Genomic DNA, 23651 nt, shown 5'->3' with positions numbered 1-23651 from the left:
ATCTTTACTGCGTGTGCATCGTGGAAGCATGACTTATTGTCCAGTTATTACAAATGCACATGAATGGCTTGTCTCAACAATTTCCTGAGTCAGCTTTCTATACCTCAGCTTCTTTACCACAGGCCCAATTTCATAAATGTAGCTACCATGATTTAAATCAGGGAAGATGTGTAGGTGATTTTTAATTCCTTTGATTTTATTTACTTTCGAAGTTCATTGGAGGGTACTTGCCTTTTTACACAATGACCTTTGTTTTGCTTGTGGTCACCTTAAACCATGGGCTGTGTTTTTTGACTCCACAGACATTTAAAGATGGTGGTCAGATACCGGATGCAAAAGTCTGGCTCCTATTTCCAGTGGGGGGGGTGGGGGGGGGGGGGGGGGGAGTGACGCCTGATTTGTAAGGGTGTGAATCACGAACCACGGTGGAGTCTGTTTAAAATTAGTTGAGAGTTTAGACAGACGTTTGCGGCTCCAAGTGTCTAAATCATGGGGTGGGAGTCATAAATTTATAGCAGAGGCATAAATGCTTCTGAAGTTCTCCTAAAAGGTGAGTATCTCTTATGCAGAGATCTGCAACGTTAAAATTTGAATACAGAGTCAGTAGTTGGTGCCAGATTGCAAGTGGGGTTGGTGGGGGAAGTGGGTGGGAATATCCGTGTGGCCTCTCAGGAGTATCCTTTGCTTCCATCAGGCAACCGAATGGGAAACAGGATAACCTGTCAGGCTTACGAGATGAAGAGTCTGTTGTGAAGCAAGGAAGTTGAAAAACATGGGCCTGGCTCTTTTCCACATACAGACAATAGAGGAAGGGCAGTGGCATGAACATGTGGGCACAGCCAGGGTACCAAGACAGGAGTTGGCCACCATGAATCACAGCAGGAAGCACCAAGACAGCATTGTGTGTTTCCAAGCACACATGCCCCTGCTGGTCTGCGCCCTTGGAGTTACCTTCGCCTGTGACAATAGTGTGCTGCTGAGAGGAATGACCCTCTAACTTCCTATCTTTTGTACCCTTCATCGTCCAGTACTTCCTTGGAGCAGAGAAACTACAACATCTTCTTCAGAGCCTTCAACATGTCATCGATGAAGACAAACCTCTCGCCAAGGCCATCCCCACATCCCCACTACTTGCCTTCAAACAACTGCCCAACCTCAAACAGACCATTGTTCGCAGCAAACTACCCGGCCTTCAGGAGAACAGTGACCATGACACCACACAACCCTGCCACAGCAACCTCTGCAAGAAGTGCCAGATCATCGACATGGATACCACCATCACATGTGAGAACACCATCCACCAGGTACACGGTACATACTGATGCGACTCAGCTAACGTTGCCTGCCTCATATGCTGCAGGAAAGGATGTTCCAAGGCGTGGTACATCAGCGAGACCATTCAGACGCTACGACAATGGATGAACAGACACCACGCGACAATCACCAGGCAAGTGTGTTCCCTTCCAGTCGGGGAACACTTCAGCGGTCACGGGCATTCAGCCTCCAATCTTCGGGCAAACATTCTCCAAGGCGGCCTTCAAGACACACGACAACGCAGAATCGCCAAGCAGAAACTGATAGCCAAGTTCCACACACATGAGGACGGCCTCAGCCAGGATCTTGGGTTCATGTCACACTACATGTAACCCCTATATTTGGCCTGAGCTTGCAAAATCCTACTAACTGTCCTGGCTTGAGACATTTCACAGCTCTTTATTTTGTGATTATCCCTCTCTCTACTCGCACTGTCTGTACCTGTAAAGACTTGATTAGCTGAAAAGACTCACATTCCAACAATTATCTTCCAATTGTGTCTCTGCCTATATATATGCTGTGTTTGTGAAACCTACCTCTCCACTCTCCTGATAAAGGAGCAGTGCATCGAAAGCTCATGGTTCCAAATAAACCTGTTGGACTTTAACTTGGTGTTGAGACTTCTTACTGTGCCTACCCCAGTCCAATGCTGGCATCTCCACATCTTGTATATTTCTGATATATTGATGATACGTTTGCCATTTTTGATTCTGCAGTTGCATGTAAGAATATCCTTTCGCACCTCTAAAGAGCTCTATCCTGGACTCAAATTCACCGTTGAAATGGAGCAGTCAAACGAGCTCCCTTTCTCAGTGAGCAATTTGAGAATTTGCTAATGGATTCTCTATTACTGTCTATAGCAAGCCCACCTTCACTGGTAAATATGCATGTCAGGATTCCTACAGTTTCACACGCTATAAGATTGGCCTAGCGATAACCTGGTAAATAAGACCCAAGTCATTTGCACAGTGCGCAAGCTTGATGCTTGATGCAGAAATGGGGCATCCTGTCAGATAATGGCTACCTGGATTAGACTATTGCTCACTGTATATCACGCAAACTCATGAATGAGCCTAAGACTGTCGCTTTCAATGGTGAAAAGTACCCAGCCTACCTCAGATTACTCAGGAAAGAATTACCCAGGTTCCACACTGCTACAATGCAGCAACAACCAAGTGGTATTCATCACGAACAGAATGCTGTCAAGACAAAAATATGTTTTGCCTATCACACAAATGAATCATGTGGTATATGAATTGCAGTGCCAGTTTGATGCCAGGTATGTAGCCTGCAGCTCCCAATGACTGGTGGATTGTATCAAATAGAATGTTCCTTAAGCTAATGGCAAATTGCTGTGGATGCTGGAATCTGAAACAAAAACAGAAAATGCTGGAAAAACTCTGCAGGTCTGACAGCGCCTGTGGAGGGAAAATAGAGCCAAAGGTTCTATTCTCTAGGCTCTTTTCTCTCTCCACAGATGCTGTCAGATGCTGAGTTTTTCCAGCATTTTCTGTTTATGTTCCTTAAGCTGTTCACCACAGGCAAAGTACTGACCATATTCAACCAGCTTGTGTTTGCGAAACTCAGTGCCCAACATTGGATAGGATTCCACGAATGGTCAGTACTTACTAAACAATCCTAATTGTGCTCAGGATTATACCAACAACCAATTTAAGTAAGCAGCTAGGCTTGGAGAACAGCCCACATATGTGTGCTATAAGCTACTGATACTCACACAAAGGGCCCTATCCTATGCAGACAGAAAGAACATGTCCACTTATTGCGTCTCGTTCAACTAAACAAAAGATTTTTGGACAGTCATTCCCTGGTTCATTCTACTTGGTAATTCCTTGGCCAATCAGAATTGACTTTCCTGATTTGTATTTAAACAAAGGCTTGGCAGTTAACTGTTCCTTAGTGCATTCTTTACCAATCAGATTCCACTTGCAGGAATTTCTGGTCTTGGGGTGTACACAGCCAGAAAATCCCACACAGTATCTTTAATAGTTGAGTGCTTGAATAGTTGTTGCATGTCTATCACATACGTTTCCAAGTCAAACAACGTTTGAGTCCTGGGTCCTCTGCTCACCAAGAGCTCCGATCCGTGGGCGATTGCAAAAGTTGAATTCTCTATGAGAGCAGTCTCTGAAAATAATAGTAAATATCAGGTTAGCGGTTAACTCCCAACAAAGGACCAGAAATCTTTGTAGTACCAGTTTTGAATTAAATGAAAAAATTGAGTAACTGGCAAGTGGTATATTTACTTAAAAACATCAGCATAGCACAATTACAACAAATTGATGAGATTTGTCCTTGTCTTCTTTCACTCTTCCCTGAAAAGATTCAGGGGGCAATCTTACCAAATTGATCGCCCCCCCCCCCCCACTCCCCCCCCTCAGGCTTCCCCCCCCAACATGGCTGATCACACTCCCCCCAGCTCGGCCAATCGCCGGTTGCGGAATGCGCCACTCCCACCCCTGCTGCCAATCCCCGGTTGCAGAGTGTGCAGCAATCCCCGCCCGTCTCCCTTAGGTACCACCCCTTCCTGTCCCCTTAGGCCCTGTCCCCCTCTGGCTCCACCCCTTGGCACTGCCCAGTGCCAAGTGGGCTGTGCCAGTGTGCCTGGTGGCCAGTGCTAGGGTGCCAGCTTGGCAGTGCCACAGTCCCAGGCTGGCAGTGCCAGCCTGGCACTGCCAAAGCTTCAATGGCCTCTGTTCCTACCGGAAAAGCCACTACATCAAGTCCCCTTTGATGGCCATTAAGGCAAGTGAGTCCGGACAATTGCATCTTGGGCTCACTAATAATATTTAAATCAACATTTACATTGATTTAAATATTGAAATCAGCCTCGCGCCCGGAAATCCAAGCCTGGTAAGATTGTGAGAGGAGAGAAACCGAGCGATCTTACCAACTCACCCCACCCATCGACCGGCGTGACAAGCCGGTAAGATCGCCACCTCAGATTTGCCAGAGGCAGGCTGAGAGATTATTTTACTTATCTTTTGAATGACTTATGGGACATTGAACCTTCAGTAATTATAGCTACATGTGGAACTAGGAACAGTTGCCTTTAATGGAAATGTAATCCCCTCTCCATACTCAATTGTTTCTTGTTTATTTACAATGCGGCTTATTCCAATTAACACTTTAACTTTGGAGCTCTCGCCTAACCTTGCCCCCCACTATCCACCACTTCTTATTTCTGCATTTTTGTTAGTGCTGTTTTTGGATTAATCTTGGCTTTTTATCAGCTACATACAAGCGTACGAAATTGAAGCGGAAATAGGCCAATTGGCCCCTCGAGCCTGCCCTGCCATTCAGCAAGATTATGGCTGATCTGTTTGTGTTTCGAATTCCACATTCCCACCTACCCTGACCTTGCCTGACAAGAATACATCTACTTCTATCTTAAAAATACTCAATGACCCGGCCTCCAGCACCTTCTGAGGCAGAGAGTTCCAAAGTTACACAGGGAAAAAAATCCTAATTTCTGTCCAAAAAGGGTAACCCCTAATTTTGAAAGTGTCCCTTGGATCTGGATTCATCCACAAGAAGAGACATCCTTTCCACGTCCACCTTATTAAGATCATTCAGGATCATATATACTTTGATTAAGTCACCCCTCACTCTCCTAAACTCCAATGGAAACAAGCCTAGTCTCTCCACCCTTTCTTCATAAGACAGGGGTCACCAAACTACGGCCCGCGGGCCACATCTGGCCCGCAGTGGGCCGCATCCGGATCGGAGTTTGGAGACGGCTGTCATAAGACATATTGCTCATTCCAGGAATCAATCTAGTGAACCTCCTCTGAACCACCTCCAATGCATTTACATCCATCCTTAAATAAGACTACAACTGCACAGTATTTGAAATGTCTACATAGTCTATAGGAATTAAATATCTAATGATTGTAAACAGCTTAGTCTTCAACGAACTGTTCTTTTCTTTGTTTCCCATCATTAACCCATTTCCATCACATCACTAAATACATATGTTTTCTTTAAAATTAATAGGGTTCATATACATTTTAGCAATTCAATGCATTTTAATATTGTACATTTGATTTTCCCTCTCTTGAATGCAAACTGGACATAAACTGGCATCATTTGCACCAATTCACAAAATGCCAAACAAATTGCTAAGGGGAAATGCTAACATGTAAATGATCTAGTTATGGGATGAGGAGGATCATTTTTTACCCCACGCACAGGGGAAATGGCAGCAGAATAATGGTAGCAGAGACTATTGATGTTTTAACTGAAAAGGGAAGTATTAATGATAAGATGATGGATATTTGGATTTCTGTTTTCTGAGGAGAATGGGAATCTATTTCTAAAATGGCTTGGTACAAGACAAGGCTTCTTTCAAATGTTTCTTACCATTTGCAGTTTATAGATCACCACTCATTTATTCCCACAAGAAATGTTGCGTTAAAAACAGTCTCTGACTCCTCAGCACCACCACTAAGTCTAAATTTACCAATCTTTTACTGAATCGCACTTTCTATTTGATCCATTTCGCATTAATTTGTCAGTCAGGGTTTTCTTAAAAAAAATTGCTGACCAATTAATTATTGTGTGTGTGTCTGTGTGTGAGTGTGTGTAAGTGCGAGTGTGTGTATGTGTGTATGAGAGTATGAGTGAGTGTGAGTGTATGTGAGTGTGTGTGTATGAGTGTGTGTGTAAGTGTGTGTATGTGTGTACGTTTATGTGTGTAAGTGTAGGTGTACACGTGTGTGTCTAAGTGTGCCTGTGTGTGTGTAAGTGTGCATGTGTGAGTGTGTGTGTCTGTGTGAGTGAGTGTGTGTGTAAGTGTGCATGTGTGTGTGTAAGGGTGTGTGTATGTGTGTGTAAGTGTGCATGTGTGTGTATGTGAGTGTGTGTGTGTATAAGTGTCCTTGTGAGTGTGTGTAAGTGTGCATGTGTGTGTATAAGGGTGTGTGTGTAAGTGTGCATGTGTGAGTGCGTGTGTGTATAAGTGTCCTTGTGAGTGTGTGTAAGTGTACATGTGTGTGTAAGGGTGTGTGTAAGTGTAAGTGTGCATGTATGTCTGTGAGTGTGTGTGTATGTGTCCTTGTGTGTGTGTGTAAGTGTGCATGTGTGTGTGTAAGTGTGTGTGTATGAGTGTGCGTGTGTGTGTGAATGTGTGTGTGACTGTGTGTGTGAGTGTGCGTGTGTGTGTGTGTAAGTGTGCGCGTGTGTGTGTAAGTGTGCATGTGTGTGTGTGTAAGTGTGTGTGAGTGTGTGTAAGTGTGCGCGCGCGCGTGTGTGTGTAAGTGTGTGTGTAAGTGTGAGTGTGTGTGTAAGTGAACGTGTGTCTGTGTGTGAGTAGGAGTGAGTGTGTGTGTAAGATCTTCTGCAACTTGTATTTCCCTCATTCGGAAGCTTGCACCAACTTTGCTGATTCTGAAGTGAGGCTAATTTTATGATGAAAATGTCAAAGGGAAATATCCAAGTATTAATAGTGTTGTGCACACGGACTATTATATGTGATCTGACGGTGCAGAAAGCGCTGCAGAAGTAGCCAGTTCTGATGCAGAGACTATATCCTCAAAAGCCAATGATTCAGTCCCTTTTAAATTATGTATACAACAGAATAATTGCTCGGTCTGAAAGCCAGCAGAATATAAATTAAGAAATTGAGGAATTAAAATATTATTGAAGCAACTGACTGAAGGCATTTGCAGCATAAAGGCGGTAATAAGTTTGAATAGCGCGTGTTGCTTTTTTATTTCTATGAAAAACTACATTTGAATCCAAAATAAATTGGCATTGAATTTCACAGCCTTCACGGCATTGGTGGAGCATTCAGATGTCAGGAATGGTAGTGCCTCATTTATCGTTTTGATCATGTCTCCTTTGACTCCACGGCCAATTTAAATGTCAAAAGGATCCTCGTGATTAGGTGCTGCCTACATCAAATGACTTAACAGAATTTAGCTATTTAAATAGGAGTTTTATCATGCAGATAGGACCCTGTTCGTGGAAAAATGAGAGCACTTGCTCAACGAAGAGCCCACTCAGGAAAGTGGACAGTAGAGGAAATAAACCGGGACAATCTGAAGATTGGCTGCATCACTGAGGAGTTTATTTATTAGTGTCACAGGTAGGTTTACATTAACGTTGCAATGAAGTTACTGTGAAAATCCCCTCGTCGCCGCAGTCTGGCACCTGTTCGGGTACATTGAGAGAGAATTTAGCATGGCCAATTCACCTAACCAGCGCGTCTTTCAGACTGTGGGAGGAAACAGAGCACCGGAGGAAACCCATGCAGACATGGGGAGAATGTGCAGATTCTGCGCAGAGAGTGACCCAAGCCAGGAATTGAACCCAGGTCCATGGTGCTGTGAGGCAGCAGTGCTGACCACTGTGCCACCAAGCTGCGGAAGTGTGTAAGTAAGCACTGACTGTCGCAGAGAAGCAAGTTTCAGAGGGGAGACTTTTCTTATGTGTTTGTGAACATTTAGCTCTCTTGAGCTGGACGTAGTTTTGGCAAATCTTATCTGGGTGGTGGTGGAGTTGTATGAACCTGGACGACAGGTCAGAGAGCAGCAAGGTGCACAGAAAGCTGCTGCGAGAATGTGAGGGACGGTTTTGAAATCCATGTAATAGGGTATGCAGAAACCATGTAACGTATCTCAATTTCACTGAGGAAAAATAGGCTGGGTTTAATGCTGCACATTGTGGCACAGAACATGGCATTTGGGCCACTTAACCATGGGAGAGGCCCCGTGCCAGTTTCCCAGCAATGGTGAAACCCGATTAAGTGGGAGGGTGGAGGGACTTATGGGGATTTCTGGCTGTCAGTGGTGGGATGTCAATTAGGCTCTTTAATGAGCCAATTGACACCCGTAATCGCTGAGCTCACTGCAATTTAGTGGTAGCTCAGGGATGAACCGGGAGCCTCACAACTTTCCTGTCCCCTTGGAAGGTCACCCAGCAAATTCCGGTGAGTTTGCTGGGGGCCTCTGGGAGTAGAGGAGCTTTGTAATCAGATCAATCGAGAGACCCGGCTATTAGGCAGGGTGTGCTTTCCTCTGACCATCCTCCCCTCCCTCTCCAATGACCCCTAAACCACTACCCTCATCCCACCCTCACTCACCTCTGGCCTGGGGTCCTACAATGGGCTTGAAATCCTGGTGGTTGAAGAGCCCAGTAAGAGTTTTAACAACACCAGGTTAAAGTCCAACAGGTTTATTTGGTAGCAAATACCATTAGCTTTCGTCGACGAAGGAGCAGCGCTCCGAAAGCTAATGGTATTTGCTACCAAATAAACCTGTTGGACTTTAACTTGGTGTTGTTAAAACTCTTACTGTGTTCACCCCAGTCCAACTCTGGCATCTCCACATCATGACTACCATTGAAGAGCCACCGGCAGCCACTGCTTCTGTTGTTGCTGGTGGCATGAGGAACTGGCGGCCTCTGTTGGCGGGACATTGGTCACCATGGACCTCAATCATGGGAAAGGACTGCCAATGATCGCCTAAATACTTGATTGCAAAGACCTCCACCATGGAACTCATGGGATTTCCATGTTGATTTCCGACTAGCGAAACAGACCTTCGCCAGCCTGACAAAATCCCAGCTCATGTGATAAAAATCTCCAGTTCAATCTCAAGTGTTGTGTCATCTGCTGGAGTCCGGCATTGAGCCCGCAGTGCGAGGAAGCCACACTTTCCATCTTCATCATCACATGTACTCCGCCTAAGGGCAGGTCCTTGGCTTATAATATTCTCCATGTCTCTTCATCCTGTGTGAGGAGTTGCTGCATTTTGATTATAATAGAAGGGTCATTTACACTGTGGAAGCTTTATTTGGGTACAGGGAAAAGCTAGGCTTACAAAGAGTATTTCATATTATTTATAAGGCTAACATAGGCTAACTTCTGCAGGTGAGTTGACAGAGGGTGACTGGTTAAAGGCCAGACAGCAATTGTTTTTTTGCCAGTTTGTGACCTTTTTGATTACAAATATCTGCATAAAGTTGTTTGTATAAAACTCAAAATAAATTTAAAAGCTAATGTCCTAATGTGATGCTACTGATGATTGCTGTTAGTTTAGAATATTATTCAGTAAGTAGAAATTCAGCAGTTAGTACGCACCTTCATTTAATGGTTGCTTGATGGAACGAGGGACAGGTGCTGAAGCAGCATATTTTTGATTTGATTTGATTTGATTTATTATTGTCACATGTATTAACATACAGTGAAAATTATTGTTTATTGCGCGCTTTACAGACAAAAGATACTGTTCATAGAGAAGGAAATGAGAGAGTGCAGAATGTAGTGTTATAATCATAGCTAGGGTGTACAGAAAGATCAACTTAATGCAAGGTAAGTCCATTCAAAAGTCTGACAGCAGCAGGGAAGAAGCTGTTCTTGAGTCGATTGGTACGTGACTTCAGACTTTTGTATCTTTTTTCCCGAAGGAAGAAGGTGGAAGAAAGAATGCCCGGGGTGCATTGGGTCTTTAATTATTCTGGCTGCTTTGCCGAGGCAGTGGGAAGTGTAGACAGAGTCAATGGATGGGAGGCTGGTTTGCGTGATGGATTGGGCTGCATTCACGACCTTTTGTCGTTCCTTGCGGTCTTGAGCAGAGCAGGAGCCATACCAAGCTGTGATACAACCAAAAAGGATGCTTTCTATGGTGCATCTGTAAAAGTTGGTGAGAGTCGTAGCTGACATGCCAAATTTCCTTAGTCTTCTGAGAAAGTAGAGGCGTTGGTGGGCTTTCTTAACTATAGTGTCCGCATGGGGGGACCAGGACAGGTTGTTAGTGATCTGGACACCTAAAAACATGAAGCTCTCGACCCTTTCAACTTCATCCCCATTGATACAGGGGCATGTTCTCCTTTACACTTCCTGAAGTCAATGACAATCTCCTTCGTTTTGTTGACATTGAGGGAGAGATTATTGCACCAGTTCACCAGATTCTCTATCTCATTCCTGTACTCTGTCTCGGCATTATTTGAGATCTGACTCACTACGGTGGTGTCGTCAGCAAACCTGAAAATCGAATTGGAGGGGAATTTGGCCACACAGTCATAGGTGTATAAGGAGCATACTATGGGGCTGAGAACACAGCCTTGTGAGGATGATCGTGGAGGAGGTGTTGTTGCCTATCCCTACTGATTGTGGTCTGTGAGTTAGGAAGTTCAGGATCCAGTCACAGAGGGAGGTGCTGAGGCCCAGGTCACGGAGTTTGGAGATGAGTTTTGTGGGAATAATGGTGTTGAAGGCTGAGCTGTAGTCAATAAATAGGAGTCTGACATAGGTGTCCTTGTTATCTAGGTGTTCCAGGGTTGAGATCTAAGAGGAGATCGGCCAAACTTCCTGCTCTGGCTGGATGATGTGGAGATGCCGGCGTTGGACTGGGGTAAACACAGTAAGAAGTTTAACAACACCAGGTTAAAGTCCAACCTTTTAACCTGGTGTTGTTAAACTTCTTACTGGCTGGATGGCCAGGGATGAACATGAGCCAATCATGGACTGTTTTTATCAATGGAACGAGCCAGTCATAAAGTGTGTCTATGGCAGGGCGGGAAGCAGCGATCTATTTAAGCATGGCGTTTATTAAACCCGAGGCCATCACTGCAGCTGGACAAGGGGAGGTAGATAGCCTGGTTAGATATCTGAACAGACAAAGGCCAAGGACAGACTGACCAACCGATCCTGTCTGTTTCTTGGGGAAAACAAACAACTAAAGCAAGAGTTGAATAGTCACTAGTGTAAGTATTATTGAACTATCTGTAAGAGAAATCAAATAATAAAGTGCAGTTGTTTTGGGCGAAGTCTTAAATTTTGGAGTATTGATATCCAGGGTAAACCTCTGAAGCGATCTGCTAGGAATATCCTTCACCTGTGCCAGTCTTTTCATTCGCCAATAACTTCTCAAAATTTTCAAACCATCACCATTGATATTCTCTTCCCTCCTCTTCCTCTTTTCCCTTGAAATCTTCCCTCCATAGTCTCTAAGAAGGTCAGGTGGTCAGTGGGGCGGTCAGTCCGCAGTGGAGGTTGATCGGGCGTTCTGTCAGTGCTATACTTATCCAAGACTTAGAAGTGGTTTTAATTTTTTGAACTTTTCCAGGGAATTCTTAGGGTGGGATTTTCCGGCCATGCTCGCCCCAAGGCTGGAAAATCCCACTCGAGGTCAGCAGACCTTTGCATGGTCCGCGTCCCGCCCACTGCGATTCCCATGGTGGGCGGGACGTGAAAATTCCGCCCATAGTGTAAGACATGTGGAAGCTTCTGAAATTTGCGATTTTCTTGGTGCAGGCCTGGAGGGCCAAAGGGCTTGTTCCTGTGCTGCCATTTTCTTTGTTCTTTTCCTAAATTGTGCTTTCGGCTGGTTCTAATTGCAGGGCAATTGGCCAACAGGAGTTTGAACTTCCTGGCTAATTGCCAGGCAATCCTTACATTGAGACTTCCAGGGGATGGCGCCCAGTGCATCATTGAGGTACCCCTCAGTTAAGATTTCTTGGATCCCTGAAGTTATGGGCCAATGTTCCAAGTCAAAGTCTTTGCAAGTTGCCTCTTGAGTTGTTTATTCAGCATTCTGGTCAGGAGTTGTCTCTTCTTATCAAATACAGCCTTTCCCATTGCTATCCTTGCTCCTACTTCATTCTATCTGCAGATATTATGCTTCTTCTTGCACCTGTTCGGGTTCTTTTCCTTTTATCAATATTTCTAGGTGATTCTTAGTAATGCATCACTTTGGTTTTCCCAATGTTCACTTTCATTCCAAAGTTTATTACTGCTGTTGTAATTATTTGCTCTTGTAATCCTTCTTCTGTGCTTGCTGCAAGTGCCTTGTCATCTGCAAATCCTTCACTCCAAATCTTAAGCCAGGTACTATGGGTGGGATTCTCCGGCCGTGCGCGCCCCAAGACCAGGAATTTCCACCCGAGCTCAATGGAGCTTTGAATTCCGCCAAATTTTCTGTCTCACCCTCTATGATTCCCGTGGTGGGCAAAACAGGAGGATTTCAGCCCATATGTCTTCAAATGCTTCTTTGACCATTGATTCTGCATCGATATTTAAGAGGATTGGTGACAAACAATGCCTTCGTTGAACTCCTCCTCCAAATGCAAATAGTTTTAACTCCCTATTGGCTACTTTCACTCTTGCTGTTTGTTCCATGTATAGATTTGTAGGAGTCATCATCAGCGGGTGGCATGGTGGCACAGTGGTTAGCCTTACTGCCTCACTGCGTCAGGGACCCGTGTTCGATTCCTGGCTTGGGTGACTGTCTGTGCGGAGTTTGCACATTCTCCCCGTGTCTGTATGAGTTTTCTCCAGTTGCTCCAGTTTCCTCCCACAGTCCAAAGATGCGGGTTAGGTGTATTGACCATGCTAAATTGTCCCTTAGTGTCAATGGGACTAGCTAGGGTAAATGCATGGGGATAGGGCCTGGGTGGGATTGTGGCCAGTGCAGACTTGATGGGCCGAATGGCCTCCTTCTGCACTGTAGGATTCTATCAATCTCTCCAGCTTGCGCCAATGTCTTTCAGCACTGTCGCATGCTTAATCCACACAACTCGAACAAACACCTCTTCAAAAATCTATAAAACAAATGTAATTCCTGTACAAATTCTGAATGCATTTCCTCATTAATCTTCTCATGTCGATTGCTGCTCTTGACACTCTTCCTCCCTGGAATCCAGACTGGTCATCTCCAATGTAATTCTGCATCTTCCTCTCCACTCACCCCCTTTGTTACAGTTCTCAACACAACCTTCCATGCATGGATTATCAAACGAATTGAAAATCAGAGAACCGCTAATGGTGGCATCAGGAGAACAAAGAACAAAGAACAAAGAACAATACAGCACAGGAACAGGCCCTTCGGCCCTCCAAGCCCGTGCCGCTCCCTGGTCCAAACTAGACCATTCTTTTGTATCCCTCCATTCCCACTCAGTTCATATGGCTGTCTAGATAAGTCTTAAACGTTCACAGTGTGTCCGCCTCCACCACCTTGCCCAGCAGTGCATTCCAGGCTCCCACCACCCTCTGTGTAAAATATGTCCTTCTGATATCTGTGTTAAACCTCCCCGCCTTCACCTTGAACCTATGACCCCTCGTGAACGTCACCACCGACCTGGGGAAAAGCTTCCCACTGTTCACCCTATCTATGCCTTTCATAATTTGATACACCTCTATTAAGTCTCCCCTCATCCTCCATCTTTCCAGGGAGAACAACCCCAGTTTACCCAATCTCTCCTCATAACTAAGCCCCTCCATACCAGGCAACATCCTGGTAAACCTCTTCTGTACTCTCTCCAAAGCCTCCACGTCCTTCTGGTAGTGTGGCGACCAGAACTGGACGCAGTATTCCAAATGCGGCCGAACCAACGTTCTATACATCTGCAACATCATACCCCAACTTTTATACTCTATGCCCCGTCCTATAAAGGCAAGCATGCCATATGCCTTCTTCACCACCTTCTCCACCTGTGACGTCACCTTCAAGGATCTGTGGACTTGCACGCCCAGGTCCCTCTGCGTATCTACACCCTTTATGGTTCTGCCATTTATCGTATAGCTCCTCCCTACATTATTTCTACCAAAATGCATCACTTCGCATTTATCAGGATTGAACTCCATCTGCCATTTCTTTGCCCAAATTTCCAGCCTATCTATATCCTTCTGTAGCTTCTGACAATGTTCCTCACTATCTGCAAGTCCTGCCAATTTTGTGTCGTCCGCAAACTTACTGATCACCCCAGTTACACCTTCTTCCAGATCGTTTATATAAATCACAAACAGCAGAGGTCCCAAAGCAGAACCCTGCGGAACACCACTAGTCACAGGCCTCCAGCCGGAAAAAGACCCTTCCACTACCACCCTTTGTCTTCTGTGACCAAGCCAGTTCTCCACCCATTTCGCCACCTCCCCCTTTATCCCATGAGATCCAACCTTTTTCACCAGCCTACCATGAGGGACTTTGTCAAACGCTTTACTAAAGTCCATATAGACAATATCCACGGCCCTTCCCTCGTCAACCATTCTGGTCACTTCTTCAAAAAACTCCACCAGATTAGTGAGGCATGACCTCCCTCTCACAAAACCATGCTGACTATCGTTAATGAGTTTATTCCTTTCTAAATGCGCATACATCCTATCTCTAAGAATCTTCTCCAACAACTTCCCCACCACGGACGTCAAGCTCACCGGCCTATAATTACCCGGGTTATCCTTTCTACCCTTCTTAAATAACGGGACCACATTAGCTATCCTCCAATCCTCTGGGACCTCACCTGCGTCCAGTGATGAGACAAAGATTTGCGTCAAAGGCCCAGCGATTTCATCTCTCGTCTCCCTGAGCAGCCTTGGATAGATTCCATCAGGCCCTGGGGATTTGTCAGTCTTTATATTCTCTAACAAACCTAACACTTCCTCCCTTGTAATGGAGATTTTCTCCAACGGTTCAACACTCCCCTCCGAGACACTCCCAGTCAACACATCCCTCTCCTTTGTGAATACCGACGCAAAGTATTCATTTAGGATCTCCCCTACTTCTTTGGGCTCCAAGCATAATTCCCCACTTTTGTCCCTGAGAGGTCCGATTTTTTCCCTGACAACCCTTTTGTTCCTAACGTATGAATAAAATGCCTTGGGATTCTCCTTAATCCTGTCTGCCAAGGACATTTCGTGACCCCTTTTTGCCCTTCTAATTCCCCGTTTGAGTTCTTTCCTACTTTCTTTGTACTCCTCCAGAGCTCCCTCCGTTTTTAGCTGCCTGGACCTAACATACGCCTCTCTTTTCTTTTTGACCAGTCCTTCAATTTCCCTGGTTATCCACGGTTCTCGAATCCTACCCTTCCTATCCTTCTTTTTTACAGGCACATGCCTGTCCTGTAGCCCTAACAACTGTTCCTTAAAAGACTCCCACATGCCAGATGTGGATTTACCCTCAAACAGCCTCTCCCAATCAACAGCTGCCAATTTCTGCCTAATCCCACTAAAGTTAGCCTTCCCCCAATCCAACACCTTACCCTTGGGACACCACTCATCCTTTTCCATCACTATCCTAAAGCTAACAGAATTGTGGTCACTATTTGCCACATGTTCCCCTACCGAAACTTTGAAGACCTGACCGGGCTCATTCCCCAGTACTAGGTCCAGTACAGCCCCCTCTCTAGTCGGGCTATCTACATATTGTTCCAAAGAACCCTCCTGTACGCATTTGACAAATTCCTCCCCAAATCAGCACCAACAGTGTAGACGGGAGCCCTTGTCAAAGGACAGGTGATGTGTGCTTGAGTAAGGCCTCCCAGAATGCTGTTCAGCGAAATCTTCATGTCAACAATCTTGGCAATTTGGAGAAAATAGGAATGTGGAATATTCAAACAATGAACAGGAAAGGTAAGGTAGAGAACCTAATGCAAAACATGGAAAAGGAGAAATTAAACGTCCTGGGCTTATGTGAAGAACAGTGGACAGGACAAGGCGACTTCATGAGTGATCGAGTGAGAGTAGCCTGCTCTAGAGGAGAAGAAAAGGAATGTGGGATTACCTGTAGGGCTGGACAAGGAAGCTGCCAAATGTGCAAGTGAAGTGAAATGCCATTCAGATATATTAATGCTTGTGGAAGTTAAGGGGCAACCAGTGGAGGGGCAACCAGCATCAATCAAGTCTACATGCCCACAAGCAAACATCCAGACAAAGAGGTTGGTATGATAGAATTGAAAAACCTGATCAAATTAAAGAGAGGCAAGAGCTGTGTGATTGTCATGGGAGAAGGAAGAGATGACAAAGAAGGTGGAACAAATGTTGTTGGGAAGATAAACAAAGCCAATTTTTCTTCTATTTTTGAAGAAGAACAAGACTCATGATATCAACCATGCGATTCAGGCATCATAAACAAGGATAATAAACGTGCACAATGCTTAGTGATACAGGGAGATATCTGCCGGAAAGTTACCAGTGTTCACGCCGCTGGAATTTTCCCATCCCACCGCAGTGAATGGAGATCTGGCTGGGCGCCAAAATCTCCAAGCTCGCTGCAGTGGGAGTGCGGTGTGAACGGCCGGTAAAATTGCGTCCATTGATTGGACTATATAGTAGTGAGAGAGAGATATAGGAATAGTCTTAAGAACTTGAAATCTCAGCCGGAAGCTGAGGCAGAATGTTAAAATGGATGCAGTAAGAAGTGGAAGATGTAGGAAACAGTGGAACCTAGAATGGCTGAAAGTAGTAAATGACAAATTTGTAAATAAAGTAAAGGCAGCACTAGCTGGAAAAGATAAAGATATCACCAATGCGAATAAGCAATGGGAACAGATGAAAGGATCTGTCAAAGAAGGAGGGGCAAATTTCATTGGCTTCTAAAGAGGATAAAGGACCAAGAAACCATGGGTAATGACTGCAATGTTGCAAAAGGTGGAAGAAAAGAGAAAATGAGAGAATATCAATACTGAAGAAGGAAAGCTGCAATACGGACACTTGAATAATGAGTTAAGGAGAGAAACAGAATTAGGTTAAAAGAGCAGTGTGAAATACTCAAAAGAATTGGATCAGCTAGGAAGATTGGAACTGATGTATGCAAACGCAAAGATGATTAGTGGCACTCAGCATAGAGGACTGAAAACAACAGCAATATTGAGTATGGAAGGTGTTTTATTAACAGGCTCTGATGAAAAGAAGCACATTGAAGAACTACAGGCAAAAAGTGAAAATCCTGAAATGATTGCAGTAGAAGAAGAGAGTAATGTTGACGTTGATTACATTGGACCAGAAATACCAGCGAATGAGATACGAGCAGCAATAAATTAGATAAAAACTGAAAGAGTGGCTGAAATAGATGAAATACCTGCAGAATTGATTAAAAACATGCAAAAGAACTTAACATCAATGTTTACTGTGCTGTGGAAAGGTATTTAGTTATCAGGAGAATGGCCAAAGGACTTCATGCAGACAATAATGATCACCTTATAAAAGAAGCCAATAGTATGTTGATGCCTTGCCTCTGGTCATCAAATTCATGATGGCTCCAAATTATTTTGCGACTGGGTCATTTCAGACTGCAGCAAGTGACATGTCACATCAGTCAGTCAACTGCATGCATCTGCACCCTGTAGCTTACCTTCAAAAAGGCTCGCCATTTCAGGAACTGCACTAGTGACAATAGGAGGCAGTATGCATGGGCTTTTAGTTTTACAATCGCTACAGGATTCTCCATGTGCAGGGAATCATAAGTTACATGCATACCATTATTGGGTCACTTTTGCATAATCTGGCAGCCACCCCAAAGATGAAGAGCTCACATTTGTTAAATGTGTAGCTAGTCAATGGCACCACCATCATCAAATCATCCACATCAACACCCTGGGGGGTTACATTTGACCACAAACGTAAGTGGATTAGCCACGTAAATACTGTGCCTACAGGAACAGGAGGTTGGAAATTCAGCAGTGCCTCACACTTCAAAACATTTCCACCATCTGCAAGACACAATTTAGGAGTGTGGTGGAATAGTTTTGATGCCTGTATGACTGCAGCTTCAACAACTCCGAAAAAGCTCAACAACATCATGGACAAAGCGGCCTGCTTGATCAACAGCTCATCGACCAGCTTCACTCTCTCCACTAACTTCATCCAATGAATGAGTAAATACATTATTGTGGAACCCAAATTGAGGATACAAGTAATCAGCGAGTATCTGAGAAGGAGCAGGAGGAAGGACAGGCTGGCCTGTCTGTCAATGCCTCACCTGAGCACAGTTCCCTTCAACACAATGCCAAACCTCATTTGATGAAAGTCACACACCTTACCTTTCCTCTTGTCAATCAACATCACAACTTCCTCTTAGCCACAATGCTGCAAAATAAAGCCATCCCAGAACAACCATTCCAAACAGATTTTATCAAACAAACCATCCAAAATTCTGTTCAAAAGTCAGCTAATCACCCTTGTCCATTCTATAAGTGCCTATCTTGAAGGTGTTTTTCCGTGGCCTAGTGTGTTCTATTCCAGCAAACCAGTTGGTGAAGAATAGAATTGGAGGCAGTCTTTATGCATTTCTATGTTTATTTAGAGAGTTACAAGTATAGACCTCTGATTCCCACAAGCACAGTTTTAGTCCATTTCTATTTAGTGAGGGCATAAGTGAATGCCCAGTTAACACCCAATGCACAAGTTAAATTCACACACAATTAACAGATTCCCTTCTGTCCCTTTAAATAAAAGATAAAACTAATGTGCACAACAAAAATTTTAAAAATAAATGAAACCAAAAACTTCCATTTTCTGTACAATGCATTACATTGCAAGACAGCCCTCCTTGAGGGCCCCTAGCAATTTATTTGTACAGGTTTTTGGTTATAAAACAATTCAACAGTAGATGGGAAGCACATTCCTCTTAGAGTGAAGGACAAGGCTGGTAGACGTAGGGAGCCCTGGATGACTCGGGATATTGAGGCCCTGGTCAAGAAGAAGAAGGAGGCACATGACATGCATAGGTAGCTGGGATCAAGTGGATCCCTTGAAGAGTATAGAGGGTGTAGGAGTAGAGCTAAGAGAGAAATCAGGAGGGCAAAAAGGGACATGAGATTGTTTTGGCAGATAAGGCAAAGGAGAGCTTCTACAAATACATAAAGGGCAAAAGAATAACTAAGGAGAGAGTGGGACCTCTTAGGGATCAACAAGGTCACCTATGTGCGGATCCACAAGAGATGTTTGAGATCCTAAATGAATATTTCTCATGAGTATTCACTGTTGAGAAAAGCATGGATGTTAGGGAACTTGGGGAAATAAATAGTGATGTCTTGAGGAGTGTACATATTACAGAGAAAGAGATGCTGGAAGTCTTAAAGCACATCAAGGTAGATAAATCCCCAGGACCTGATGAGGTTTATCTCAGGACATTGTGGGAGGCTAGAGAGGAAATTGCGGGTCCCCTAGCAGAGATATTTGAATCATCGATAGTCACGGGTGAGGTGCCTGAAGATTGGAGGGTGGCGAATGTTGTGCCTTTGTTTGAGAAGGACTGCAGGGAAAAGCCTGGAAACAACAGACTGATGAGCCTCACATCTGTAGTGGGTAAGTTATGAGAAAGTATTTTGAGAGATAGAATCTACAGGCATTTAGAGACTCAAGGACTGATTAGGGACAGTCAGCATGGCTTTGTGAGTGGAAAGTCATGTCTCATAAATTTGATTGAGTTTTTTGAAGGGGTAACCAAGAAGGTAGATGAGGGCAGTGCAGTTGATGTTGTCTACATGGACTTTAGCAAGGCCTTTGACAAGGTACCACATGGTAGGTTGTTGCATAAGGTTAAATCTCATGGGATCCAGGATGAGGTAGCCAAATAGATACAAAATTGACTTGATGACAAAAGCCAGAGGGTGGTTGTAGAGGGTTGTCTTTCAAACTGGAGGCCTGTGACCAGCGGTGTGCCTCAGGAATCAGTGCTGGGTCCACTGTTATTTGTCATTTATATTAATGATTTAGAAGGCATGGTTAGTAAGTTTGAAGATGACACCAAGATTGGTGGCATAGTGGACAGTGAAGAAGGTTATCTAGGATTGCAACGGGATCTTGATCAATTGGGCCAGTGGGCTGACAAATGGTTGATGGAGTTTAATTTAGATAAATGCAAGGCGATGCATTTTGGTCAATCGAACCAGGGCAGGACTTACACAGTTAATAGTAGGGCGTTGGGGAGAGTTATGGAACAAAGAGATCTAGGGTACAGGTTCATAGCTCCTTGAAAGTGGAGTCACAGGTGGACAGAGTGGTGAAGAAGGCATTCGGCATGCTTGGTTTCGTTGGTCAGAACATTGAATATAGGAGTTGGGACGTCTTGTTGAAGTTGTACAAGCCATTGGTAAGGCCACACTTGGAATACTGTGTACAGTTCTGGTCACCCTATTGTAGAAAGGATATTATTAAACTAGAAAGAGCGCAGAAAAGATTTACTAGGATGCTACCGAGACTTGATGGTTTGAATTATAAGGAGAGCCTGGATAGACTGGGACTTTTTTCTCTGGAGGGTAGGAGGCTGATGGGTGATCTTATAGAGGTCTATAAAATAATGAGGGACATAGATCAGCTAGATCGTCAATATCTTTTCCCAAAGGTAGAGGACTAAAACTAGACAGCATAGGTTTAAGGTGAGAGGGGAGAGATACAAAAGGGTCCAGAGAGGCAATCTTTTCACACAGAGGGTGGTGAGTGTCTGGAACAAGCTGCCAGAGGTAGTAGCAGAGGCGGGTACAATTTTGTCTTTTAAAAAGCGTTTAGACAGTTACATGGGTAAAATGGGTATAGAGGGATATGGGCCAAATGTGGGCAATTGGGACCAGCTTAGGGGTTAAAAAAGGGGCAGCATGGACAAGTTGGGCCGAAGGGCCTGTTTCCATGCTGTAAACCTCTATGACTCTATGACTTGCATCTACTCATTTAATTTTGGAGATATATTCAAGAGCATAGGTATCTCACCAGAGATTATATAAGTACTTATAAAATGGCTTACACCAACTATTTTACATGGAATTACCACTCTATTTAGCAACCTTGATGTATTATCATCACCAAATCCAAAGCACATACTACTTCTATATTCCATATCCTTGCAACTATCCTCACTACAAGGTGAATCAAGGTAATTTCAACTAATCAATTCCAAATACTGTTGAAGTGCAAGCACTATCTAGCACTGCATAGTTAAATGAACCTGCAACAAGAAAATTAACACAGGACTAAAATTCCTGGCGTGCAGTATAATTTATTCAGATTCATCATTATCTTCACCTTGTTCATCAGAAATCTTTGTGTCATGTGTATTCTTGAAGACCATGCCTCTTATTGCTTTGGACAGTTTATTGCATCTTAATACTTTGAGACCATAAGACGTAGGAATAGAAGTAGGCCATTCGGCCCATTGAATCAGCTCCACAGGTGGCAGAAGTGTTAGTGAGGGATCACTTTGGGACCAGTGACCATAATTCTATTAGTTTTAAGATAGTTATGGAGAATGATAGGTCTGTCCCAAAAGTTAAAATTCTAAATTGGGGCAAGGCCAATTTTGATGGTATCAGGCAGGAACTTTCAAAGGTTAATTGGGGGAGTCTGTGGGAAAGCAAAGGGATGTCTGGTAAGTGGCATGCTTTCAAAAGTGTGTTAACCAAGGTTCAGGGTAAACACATTCCTCTTAGTGTGAAGGGCAAGGCTGGCAGAAGTCGGGGACCCTGGATGACTCGGGATATTGAGGCCCTGGTCAAGAAGAAGAAAGAGGCACATGACATGCATAGGCAGCTGGGATCAAGTGAATCTCTCAAAGAGTATAGGGGATGTAGGAGTAGAGTTAAGAGAGAAATCAGGAGGGCAAAAAGGGGACACGAAATTGTTTTGGCAGATAAGGCAAAGGAGAATCCAAAGAGCTTCTACAAATACATAAAGGGCAAAAGAGTAACAAGGGAGAGAGTAGGGCCTCTTAAGGATCAACATGTTGGGCCGAAGGGCCTGTTTCCATGCTGTAAACCTCTATGACTCTATGAGATTCTGACTGATCTGATACGATGATCCTCAACTCCATTTTCCTGCCGTACCCTCATAACTCTTCACTCCCTTACATCTGAAACACCTATTATCTGTTGCTTGGACATTCCAAAGATTCATTAGTCCATAGTTGCTGTTTCAATTCTTCCTTTTATCATAAACCAGACCTGCTAAAGTTGTTATCACCCTCATTTTGTCTGTCTTTAACCCTTCCATCATATTGCTGTCTGTGTCCAGTATCTGAACCATTTCAAAATCTTTGTGAAATGTTCCACTTACCCCATGAAAGTTAGAAGAAACAATAGTTTCCCCAAAATCTTTTACAAAACTCTTGACGTCTGATCTAGAGTCTTCTTCTTTGTTGTAAACTGAGCATCAATTAGAACCAGCAGCCTGCCCGTTTGAGACACCAACTCAGCATGTAATTCTGGTACTGATTGAGGTTTCCCAAATTAATTTTAGCCATCTTTCATGTGGGCCATTAAAATCCAGGGTACATTCTTCCACGGAATAACCATCATTTTTTGGAATCTATCCAAAGTTAACTATGCCTCACGGGCATTTAACAGATCATTTGCCTGGTAAATGTTTTCCCAGAACTCTAATAGAAAGTCATATCCAACTGATGGGAATTCAGCTCACAAAATGCTTTATTGTTGGTAGGAAGCATCAACACCAAGGGCATACCTTGTTTTCTCTTTGGTAGTGACACAACCTGTGTCCACATATCCACTTCATTCTTCCGCTGGTCATATGGTGATGTAACACTTTGAATGTCAGAGTGTAATCATACCCCAACAACTTACACTTGCTTTCTGCCATTTTTTACAATCACTACTACGATTGTACTTTCCTATCTGATTTTTAAAAAATGTACTTAGCTTTCAATCTTCACCTTTAGGCAACCATTCTCTGCTGCCACAATCTATTCGAATAAGCCAATTGGTGATACACAGAACTGCAGCCAATTTTTACACATGTTTCCAATTAATTATAGAGTTACTTACGACAAGCATCTACTTCCCAACCCAAGAACCATAGTTTCAATCTCTATCCATCTATTCATAGGGGCTTAAGTGAATGCCATGTTAATGCCTCGCACCTGGATACATTTAAACACAATTAATATACAATTAACTTCCCTCGGGGAGGTGATGCCTAGTGGTATTATCGCTAGACTATTCATCTAGAAACTCAGTTAATGTTCTGGGGACCTGGGTTCAAATCCCACCACGGTAGATGGTGGAATTTGTATTCAATAAAAAAACCTGCAATTAAGAATCTACCGATGGCCATGAAACCATTGTCGATTTTGGAAAAGCCCATCTGGTTCACTAAAGTCCTATAAGGAAGGATATCTGCTGTCCTTACCTGGTCTAACCTACATGTGACTCCGGAGCTACAGAGATATGGTTAACTCTCAAGTGTCCTCCAAGGGCAACTAGGGTGGGCAATAAATGCTGGCTAGCCAGCGACGCCCATGTTTCATGAATGAATAAAAAGAAACACAATTAACATTGTGCTACTAAGCAGCACTATTGCCAACATGGTTTGTTGATTTTTCATGAATCACAGAGTGAGTACAACACACAAAGAGGCTATTTGGCTCATCATCTCCATGCTAACTTTGTGCAAGAGCAGTTTGTGCTTGCTGACTTGGAGCTAAGATCATAACATCATAAGAAATCAGAGCAGCAGTAGGACATTTGGCCCCATAAGCTTGCTGTGCCATTTAATAAGATCCTGGCTGATTGATCTGATTGTGCCCTTAAGTCCACTTTGCTGCCTGCCCCCATTAATGAAGTTTGCCATTGCTTCAGGATTGATCTGGAGTCTC

The sequence above is a fragment of the Mustelus asterias genome, chromosome 15 (assembly GCF_964213995.1).
Source record: "Mustelus asterias chromosome 15, sMusAst1.hap1.1, whole genome shotgun sequence".
Classification (NCBI taxonomy): Eukaryota; Metazoa; Chordata; class Chondrichthyes; order Carcharhiniformes; family Triakidae; genus Mustelus; species Mustelus asterias.
This window is presented reverse-complemented; position numbering follows the sequence as displayed.